The 10,000-nt window shown below is 47.4% G+C and overlaps 2 protein-coding genes across 9 annotated transcripts in view; one reads left to right on the forward strand and one right to left on the reverse strand.

Moving 5' to 3' along the window:
- Spict (magnesium transporter spict) overlaps positions 1-477 on the reverse strand; it is a 26,194-nt gene extending 25,717 nt beyond the window's left edge. For 6 of the 7 annotated variants that reach the window (XR_013319252.1, XM_077684528.1, XM_077684527.1 and 3 more), the window contains exon 1: positions 164-471. The gene's annotated coding sequence lies outside the window, so the exon portion shown is untranslated. Of the gene's footprint in view, positions 1-163 lie in introns of all 7 variants that reach the window. The other variant, XM_077684526.1, reaches the window with a different exon arrangement.
- A 6,551-nt stretch (positions 478-7,028) lies between these two features.
- The window catches only part of LOC144152059 (hepatocyte growth factor receptor-like), a 79,833-nt gene continuing 76,861 nt past the window's right edge, over positions 7,029-10,000 (forward strand). The window contains exon 1 of one of the 2 annotated variants that reach the window (XM_077683256.1): positions 7,029-7,723. The gene's annotated coding sequence lies outside the window, so the exon portion shown is untranslated. The remainder of the gene's footprint in view (positions 7,724-10,000) is intronic. The other variant, XM_077683257.1, reaches the window with a different exon arrangement.

Below are 10,000 nucleotides of genomic sequence, written 5' to 3' on the forward strand. Positions count from 1 at the left end.
GCGCATCTGAACGGCCTACTATATCGCCCACATTCGCCAACTGGGGCCCAGCTGTTTGAAAGCAAGTTTTGTTCGCGAGCACTCGCTACAAACTACGCCGGAACAAGCTGCACTACAGCGAGAATTGATGGATGTCAACGTCCATTATCAAGAGTTGACTCACCTTTTAACTTGTCAGGGAACCGACCAGAGATAATCGGCAGTCCTTCGCCGAAGGAATGCGCCGCTGATAGGCGATCGACATTTGTCACCCCCCCAACCAAGGACGCAGATCTTTTTTTCGTCGAAAGAATTTTGACAACCCGGATTTTGAGCAGATTACCTTTCCACTGTCGACGCAGATTATCGTGCTACCATCATACAAGTCAGTTGGTGAAGGTTTTCGCACGCGTACGACGGTTCCATAGACGCCTTCGAGTTCCTACGCTGGCTTGCTAACCGCGCTGTTCACAATGGTTTCCCGGCAGCGCATCGTCATCGCAGCCAGCATACCAGTGTTGCCAAACGAAATTCTTTGAGCCGCTTAATGTAGGTGGACACTGCCTATAACTTTCAGCAAGAATTAACAATTTTTTTTCTTTCTCATTAACTGCAGGCTTACTGTATTCGTGTTTTCGGCTGTTTTATACTCGAGGCAACAAAGATAATTGTTACTAGAATGCGAAAGGGAAGAGCTGCTTGCAGATGATTGCGGTCTGCCATTGTTAGAGCACGCGCCAAACACGGGTTCCCTACGACTCTATGCCCTACGAAGCACTGATACCAAACCTCTGCGGCGACAACATATTTGCAGATAAACACTCTAACTTCGCAGAGATTACCCTCGTTGGTTGATAGTGAAATATGGTAACTTTGGTAACTCCTTTCTCCATATGGATGCGTCACAATGGTTTACGTGGTGTGGCGAGCACGTCCTAATTTGCAGGCAGTCGCTTTTATTGTTTTTGTGTATAATTATCTAGTCCTGTAAAGAACGTACATGAGGGGTCCGTAAATTCTCGTGGACCCATGCGTCGGCGTAAGGCAGAACGAACAGAGGTGCAATGTTACCGCGCGCAGCTTGACGGTTCGGAGGACAGTAATTTGCTGATTAGGATGGCTTCTTTTCTTCGGGAGTAAATTAATAAAATTGATTCTTGAAGAAAACAGAGGTGCTAAAGGTGTACTGTTGTAACACTTGCCTACTGCATTTTAATAAACTTCTTCTTCTTCTTCTTCTTCTTCTTCTTCTTCTTCTTCTTCTTCTTCTTCTTCTTCTTCTTCTTCTTCTTCTTCTCCTTCTTCTTCTTCTTAAATTTGTGGAGGAAGCAAAGCGGGTGTCTCGGTGCCGTTTTGGTTCGTCCTTACTCGTACACTGGGAACTGTCCTAGCTTAAGCTTGCATCATTATAGGATTCTTGTTCTGCGCAGAAGCGTATGTCCCCTGATTGTGAAACTTGTTGTGAAACAATTTGATGTGCTGCGTTAAAATCTCTGACATGAGTAAGGAGAGAAGTACAACGTTAAGTTTCTTACGAATGCCTGTGGGTAGCGTTTTTTTTTTTTTTTGGGGGGGGGGGGGGGTGTGGGGGTGGGGGGGGGGGGGCAAAATCTCGGTGCGCGCGCGTTACAGCTGCCCGTTGATTGTGTCCGACCAGGGGTGATCAGTGAGATCCCTTAATTAGTGAATTAGTCCGTTGCTTAGTACAGCGAAGCAAATCAACCCTGCCTTATTCCTCGTTCCTTCAGAGTTGCGTAGACGTATTGCAGAGAAGGGTGCAAGAAACTAGCAATCTTTACCGCCTTTTTTTTTTTTTTTTTTTGCTTCGCAAAGGCTCTGGAAGGGGATGTCCGCTACTACAATCTGCTTGCATATGCTAACTGAGTAATTTCCTGCTGTGAACCGTTTTCGCAAGTAATGGGAAGTCACCAACACGTCTGGAAAACATGCCCGGAGCCTGCACGTTTCTATCACCGTAGGATGAAGTAAAAAAAAAAATCTTGCGAGTACTATTAAAATGGGCATCTTTTTCGCTCTAAAAATGACGCCCTCATTTCAATGCGCTTAGCACGTTGGCCTAAATTGAAGGTGCGCAGCGATTTCATGCGAATGCAATATGAGCATCTTAGCAAAAACCGTAAGAGTCAAATTTCAACTTGACGTGCCGTCACAAATGGAATAAATTAACGAACACGCGTTTATTGGGGGTAAAGAAAATAGAGAAGCCCGCTTGACATTACCCGAGTCCTCAGTCAAGAGTCGGAAAAGGGATACGAAGGAACAAGTGGGAAGAACACGGAAAGAAAGGCAGCTAAAAGCAGTCCTCTCAAGAGCGGCTTCTCTGGTGAAAATCAACAGTGTCAGGCAGACGCGTCCCAAATTAGAATGAACAGCTAAGCACTTGATTCAACTTGTGCTTATTAGGATATGAAATCGTTTATAATGGACTACAGCTAATCTTTATAACCGCCCAATTTACCCTTTGAACATGAAAACTATAGGCTGTAAATCCTGTTTCCCAGTTGTAATGGCGGAAGGTTAATTGGTTGTTCGCATTCTGTTCTTGAAAACGGAGATTTTCTTAATTTTGTTAATTTTTTAGGATAATTTTTTTCCCCTCGACCAGTACGTAAACGGCTTCCCGCCTGCATTTGGAAAAGTCATGCCGACACATATGATTGGCAGCGCAAATGTGCGTACCTGCGTCGGCGTTGATGGGAAACTGGCGGTGCGGTAAAATTGCATGTCACAAATGAAGCCAAAGAAGAAAAACGCGCCGTAAAAAAACTTTTTTCTCTCTCTCTTACTTTCTGTTGATTCTGACACAGAGTTATGTCGCTCAGAGCGAGTAGCAGTGCAACAAAATGTGTTTTTCTCTGTTTAATGACCTGACCGGCCATTGCACGTTTGAAAGCCTTGTTATTAAATTTGTTGCGGTGACCAGCACGGCATCGGTGCAGCTGCCTGCGCTTACGTCATCGACTTAGTCCAGGGGCGGCATTCTCGTGTTTTGTTCGCTTTGTGTCCGTTTCAAAAGTGTCCGTTTTGAGCAAGTTCTCATTGGCTAAAATCGAACACCCGGATGAGACGCCATGCAAGCACTGTGGAGCTATGAACCGCGGCTTCTCGGAGCAGACGATTTGGAACAGACGATTTTTCGTCGCCTTGGTGTTGGTTCGCTGGCGGAACAATAAACACATAAAATATAGTTTGAAGTAGGTTTAGTCGTTTAAAATGTGTTTACAAGAACAGTCGCGCAAAATTCAACCCAAAGCCCGCTGTTAGAGATGAGGGGCCCTTGGGTTGTCTGACTCGTCCAGGCCCGCAGGTCCCGGCTCGGCATGGTGTCGGACTAGACTCGAGATGACTGCTGCCTTGTCAGATTGGACTGGTAGGAAACTGTACAGGAGGATTATTCTACACGATGACAGTCGAGACGGGAGAACAAGAATAACACGAATACAGTCGTTTAAATAGAGTTCGTATTCCCCAGATCCCTGGCTAGGGAATTTAACTCCCCACAGGTTGTCCGATCAGGTGTCGGAATTTCAACTCGGCTCCCAGCACGTGAAGACGAGTGACCTCCTGCTCTCGCCGACGTTTGGAAACCGAAAAACTTGGGCACTTGAAACCGCAGCTTCCTTTCGGTGTACCCTTATTTCATACGTGTATGGAGGAAAGAAGTGGCCCGCAGCATCCGGCGAACCGAGGATATAGAAACTGCCACTTGAAACCGCCGCCGCCGTTGGCGCCAGCGTATCTTGCCTCCTCGTGCCTCTGGGTGATTCATCCACGAGCACCTTGCTCTAGAGCATAGAGTTGCTCTAGAGCTTGCGAGGAATTTTTCCCAGACCTGTGTTGGCCGATCCTAACACCGCCTACAACTGGAAGTACGTCAAAGCAGTCGTTTTCAAAACGGACAAACACGAGAATACCGCCCCAGGAATACTGGGTCGCTGGCCAGCAGGTCGTGTCCACCAGCTTCTTGATGTTAGTCTTGAGAGCGTGAGCAGATAATCCTCCCGCAGCTCCAAGGTGGTGACTAAAGATACGTCGAAAAATGCAATTTCACACACACTGCCGCCATATTTACAGTTTTGAAGAAGAAAAAAAACCGATAAATCAGGGTTCGAGCTCGTGCGCACCGAAATAATTTGTAGCATGCAGAGAGGGATCGACGGCACCAGTAACGTGTCCCGAACATGGCACTGAAAAGGCGTACGGTTGCTTCCCGATCTGTTTGCCGTGCGCATGTCTCACCGCAAACAAACCCCCTCCCCCCCCCCCTTCCCCCTCTCCTCTCCTCTCCTCTCCTCTCCTCTCCTCTCTATCTCTCTCTCTCTCTGGAGCACCTACCCCCCCACTAACGTAAGGAGCAGCAAAATGGTTCTCAGCGAAAGGGGTTCCGTGAAAGGTTGCTCCTTGAGCGAATTCTGCCTCCTTCACCTCTAACCGGTATTTGGGGGGGCCGAACACCTTCCGTTACAAGTCCGCTTTTTCAGCCCGGAGAGAGACGGACGCAGGTTAAAACGGGTGCCGTAAAAAGACCCTGCTGGAGCGAATTTGGACTCCATTACGGATAACCGGTCTTTTGGAGAACGGAACCCTTTATAGCCGCCGCTGTTTTCCATAACTGACACGAGCAGTAAAATCACCCGCCATTGTCCTTGGTGAGGAGATATGTAGATGAGTAGGTCGTGGTATTAACTCTATGGGTCATGGGAACAAAGAAAGCGGTGGGGTCGCCAGGATGCACGAGAGAACGGTCAATTATTTCTACTTTGAGTCAGGGATACGGTACGGGGGGGGGAAAAGAAAAGAAAAAAAAACCACCAAACCACACGGTACGAAGAAAAAAAAAGAAAAATAAGCGATCGAAACTCGAACATCGAACGTCGGAATTGAAAAACTTCAGATGCAACTTCCTTTGTATTTTGGGAGAAGAAGCCGTGTAGGGGTGGTTGAAAAAAAACATAAGCAATCCCGGGTTGGCGATGTCATGCTTTTATCAGCTCAAACAGGTATTACTGTACTGACCATAAGAGGCATGATGCAGGAATAATGGTTGATACGCCGCTGGCTGTTCACATGTTGTACATCTATGAGTGGTTAACACCTTCCCTGCTGCGGCATTTTGCGGGCTGGCTCTAGCTTTGTCGCGAAAGAACCTGCAGCGACCCATAGGGCAAATGAACTGACCGGGTCAGGCTGACTCTATACACTGAATCGATCCAGCTGAATTATTTGATTGTGGACTTTTATACGCGGGAGCTACACCTTCGCTATGAGGCACGTGCGCCGCAGTGAAGGGCTGTGGAGTAGTTTTGACTACATGGTGGTCTTTAACGTGCGCCGCCAGTTGACCGAATCAAAACTTGCCCTGATCGTGGTAAGCCTCGTTCGTGGTTATGCGCTATTCATTATCCCTCGTGAAAATTGTGAATTGTGTATGACTCGTGAATTGTGAAAATTGTGAAAAGAGCATTTCTAGCTAGAAATCATAATTTTCCGGCTTCATTTCTGACTAGATTACTATATATATTCTAGCTGGAATCGACAGCTTCTGACTAGAAAAATTCTTCGTCTAGCTAGAGACGATTATTTCCAGCTTGCAGGTTTTTTTCCTTCCAGCTGGTTTGACAAATGCTAGCTGGAAGTAAATCTCAATCCAGCTAGAAACAAACTAGAAACTGAATTTCTATCTAGAAATTCTGCTATTTCTAGTTAGAATATTTCTAGCTAGAGGAAACTCCTGGTTCAATAATCCAGCTAGAAAAAAAACATATATGTTCACGTGGGTAGGTCCCTTATTTTATTTTAATTCGCAAGGAAAATTCACTCATTGATATAATTTAATGAAAAATATAGGCGAGGAGTCCTGGTGGAGAAAAGGAAACGTTTGAAGTGCTTGCCTCTTTCATCTTGCACAAAACAGCGCACAATATTTTATATGGCACTGGACACCATGGGGACCGAACAAGAATTGTTATGAAAGAATCTGATACATGTGAAAAAAAAAAAAAAACAACACATCTTTGATATCTTGTTAAAAAATTTCTTCTACAGTCCTTTCAAAGTTGACAATAAAAAAACAAGATGCCTCCGTCAGACTGAACGTTTTGTGCTGCCTCGAGTGCTGACCGGCTACGGAATGAAAGCACGGTCGTTCCGAATTCCGTAGACGCCCCCCACCCCCAAGCATTAACTGTCCCTCCCAAGCCAAAAATTACTTGAAGGCATGGGTCCGCGAAGCTGCTATTGAACAAGACAATGGTTTTTACAGCGCTTGACTGTGATTGGGCTCCTTTTATTTGAATTGCAGATTGTGAACCAACATAAACAAACATTTGATTCTTAATGCTTTTATATAGTGGTTTGACATCATGCAACGCAGTGTTCTTCTTCTTGCTTGTTTTTTTCCGTTGCTTTTATGTTCTTGCTTGCCTTTTTTTAGAATTGTTTTTATTCACCGAGTTGTTTCTCTTTCGCCTCTGCCCAGCCCCGCACACAATTAAGCTTCTCTGGCTTATGCGGGCTGGATATTACAATGTAAATGAGCTTGAATAAACATTATTATTATTATTATTATTATTATTATTATTATTATTATTATTATTATTATTATTATTATTATTATTATTATTATTATTATTATTATTATTAAGACCCTAGGGTTGTTCCTGGGCACCGAAAATAAAGGTTGATTGATTGATTGATTGATTATTATTATTATAGTTTAGGGCGTTGTTACGTGTCTATAAGGCCACGGACGGACAAATGGGCACGAAGCAACAAGAACTAGCCAAACGCTATCGCATTTCAATATTGACATGCAAGCAGTAAAAAAAAAAACAAGAAACGCATCATCGCACGCTGTAATTGTTCGTGCGATAACGCGAACGATTCAGTTGAGCTCGCAGTCGTCGCCACCCGCATCGAATGTCCTTGCGCGTCTTCGATTTGTTTTTCCGCGTGCATTCCAGCGCACAGTCGACGCCAAATCCCCGAAGCCATGCTCCGCCCGACTACAACAGATCAGTGACTACAACTTCTTCGCAGGTCTTCTCCAGACGGGACGCCTTGGCGGGAGAGTGCAAGACGGGCGAGATCTTTCTTTCCCACTCTCCCGGCCGGGCAAGTTTTTTAAACAAGAAGGAGAGTAAAAGGAAAGAGACCGCCCACATTCCAAAGCGCAGGCCGCCGCGCCAAGGCGCGAGGGCGTTGTTGGTTGGAGCGCTCGCCGCCGCCGCAGGCAGCAGTCTCCGGCTTCAGGGCTACCGCGTCGCTGCCAGCAGCAGCAGCCGTCGACACCGTCGACTGCTCGAGGTGCCACGTGATTTCCGACGCTGTTGGACGTAGCGCCGCGATTACACCAACATCCGGCTAGCGTCGGAGTCACCCCCCATTCACCGTCGAAAGCACTATCACCGTTCCGTTCCGAAATCGCCCGCAAAACTAGCGACGCAGGCGGCGTCCGGCCGATCGTCTGCGCCCACAACGGGCGGTGTCGTCTGCTACGACGGGGCTTGTCTCGATTTTCTTTTCCGAGCGCTGTGCGGGGGCGCGTTTTGTGAGACCGTGCATAGGTGCCGTGCCGCGGCAGATGGCGACGAGTACGACGTGAAGTGGTTCTGTGAGTGTGTGCGAGCTTCCCGAGCCCGCAACGAACGAACGGCCGTGACACCGACCCTCTTGCCTGCAGACGACGACGTCATCGGAGCAGCGTGCGCACATTCCGCGCCAGGTGGGTTGACGAAAAAAAAAAAAACGTATTGCGGACAGTCGCGATAAAAACGCTGCTACCGCGCGTTTTTCTGTCCAACCGGCTCCCTGCCGGACAACAGACGCGGAGTATTTACCTATTTACTCTTCGACCTGCCAGATAGCTGGAAACGCATTCACCTTGCCCGATCGTGACTCGCCAACATGTCGGCCTATTGTAATGCCGCGCTGACAGCGCCGGCACTAACCGCGTCGTCGATCAACTATCCGGAACGCGCGTATATATATTAACGGGGGGTCTTGTCCTCGCATGCTTTGGAAACAGACGGCCGCAGTGAACCGTGCAAGGTATTGAAAACGTGTTGTTGCATGTATGTCGCTGTTGCGCCGGAAAAAGAGAAATCGCGCTGTTGCGTTCAGGCATAGGTTGATTGGAAGAACTACTATTGCATGCGTCGGTTAGTAAGAGGAAATCACAGGCGAACACCCACACTTCCTCGTAACTCAAGGATATCGTTTCACTTAACTATATAATTAGCCGATACGCCATGTATTGCTAAAAGTAAAATGGCGTATTGGTAGCGATGAGGCTGCAGTAAAATTGCGGTGTGCTGTACAACAGGTGCCCATGGTGTCAATTTGGCTTTATAACGACTCTGACTGATCTGTTCCTGAACTTTCAATGCAAGGAACCGTCGCTCGGCAGCCGTCACGGCGTGGTCTATACTAATACCCCCACGTTCTAGAAAGTTTCAGATTACTTGACGTCGTATGGGCGATACATCTTTTCGTTTATTATGTAACAATGTGGCAACACTTCCGCACTCGTTCTTATGAATGAATCGTCACAATACATCGCTATTCGCCCCTTGTGTTGCGTACAGCGTAGTTAACAATTGTACCGGCTTCGTCAAAATTGACCCATGCGGAGTAGTCGTTAATTGTGATTTCACAGAGGTGACATGTGGGGAAAATTGTGCCGAGCGCCGGTTATAAGCTGAATGCCTAAGAGAGAGATAGAAAGAAAGAACTTTATTTCTGGTCAGATTAAGACCTATGACGTTTGTTCGCAGGCGGGGCGTTCTTTTCGCGCCAACGCTGCATAGTTTAGCCTGTAGGGCGGCGCTGATAAAACAGAGTTGACCTTGACGAAGGTGAGCCGAGCGTAAGTAGACCTCTCTGCAAGCACTCAAGCAGTTTCCTCGAAATCTTACGGCGCTCCAAACAGTTCGTTCATCATCTCCAGTTCCATTCAAGACAGCGGAGCTCACACGACGGCTTTATTTGACAACACGGTGAAAGCTGCTGGACAGAGGGTGTATACGCGTGCTATCGGACGGCAGTACAACTAATAAAATGCGGTCACTTAAACAAGCATAAATACCGCGCCATCACAACAAGTGGAGGTTCCGTGTTCCGCCGTGGACGCCTGACTTCGCGCTTTCCAGCAGTCGGTATACCGTATTTAACCGATTCTAACTATAGCCCCTTTCTAACAATAGCGGTTCCAACTATAGCGCTAGCTATTCTGGCTACTTAGACCGAAAAAAACACGCGCCGTGTGTGTCCCTTTGAGCGTTTGTTTCAAACGTTTGTACCCTTAAAGGAGTACTGACACGAAATTTCAAAGCTGAGATAACTATGTAAAACGCTTCCTTTTTATCAGGAGATATCTCCCAGCAAGTTTCAACAGCAACCGTTCAGCGAAACATATTGAAAATCCATTTTAATCTTCGCCCGCACGAGAAAGCCCAGAGCGGGCCGACGTGACATCATCTGCTACGTGCCCCAAACTGCCGACGTCGGGGCTCCCGTGACGAAGCCGACGCGCTGGCTGTGGTTGGCGCGCGCTGCTCGGGCGTGTGCACACGTCATGGTTTTGGGACTGACGTCATGCTGCCCGGGCCTGTGGGGACGGCGAAGACCTCGGCCGGTCTGGGCGCGCGCGTGCGCTCGCTCTCGCGCGCTTCCAGAGAGGCAGCGATACGGCAAGAATGGTGACGCCATGTCATACATGCTGTCATGGCGGCCGCTCGGCGTTTTTTTGTCGAAACCGAAACTGGCACGAATAAACGACGCCGTAAATGAATGTTTACGCTGCGCTCGACCGCATTATCTGTCATTCTATGATTAGTGGGCTGGTAGGCACGCATAGCAGCGAAAAAAACGTAACATAAAAATTTCGTGTCAGTACTCCTTTAAAATTATTTGTCACGAAGTTTGACTCCCGCAAATTCGGCCTTCTAAAGCGTAGTGTGCAATGAAAAGGCAAGAAAGTAGGCTTAAGGGGTTGTCTTGT

Source organism: Haemaphysalis longicornis, unplaced genomic scaffold, assembly GCF_048455015.1.
Source record: "Haemaphysalis longicornis isolate Haplotype H1 unplaced genomic scaffold, Haemaphysalis longicornis Haplotype H1 scaffold_9, whole genome shotgun sequence".
Lineage (NCBI taxonomy): Eukaryota > Metazoa > Arthropoda > Arachnida > Ixodida > Ixodidae > Haemaphysalis > Haemaphysalis longicornis.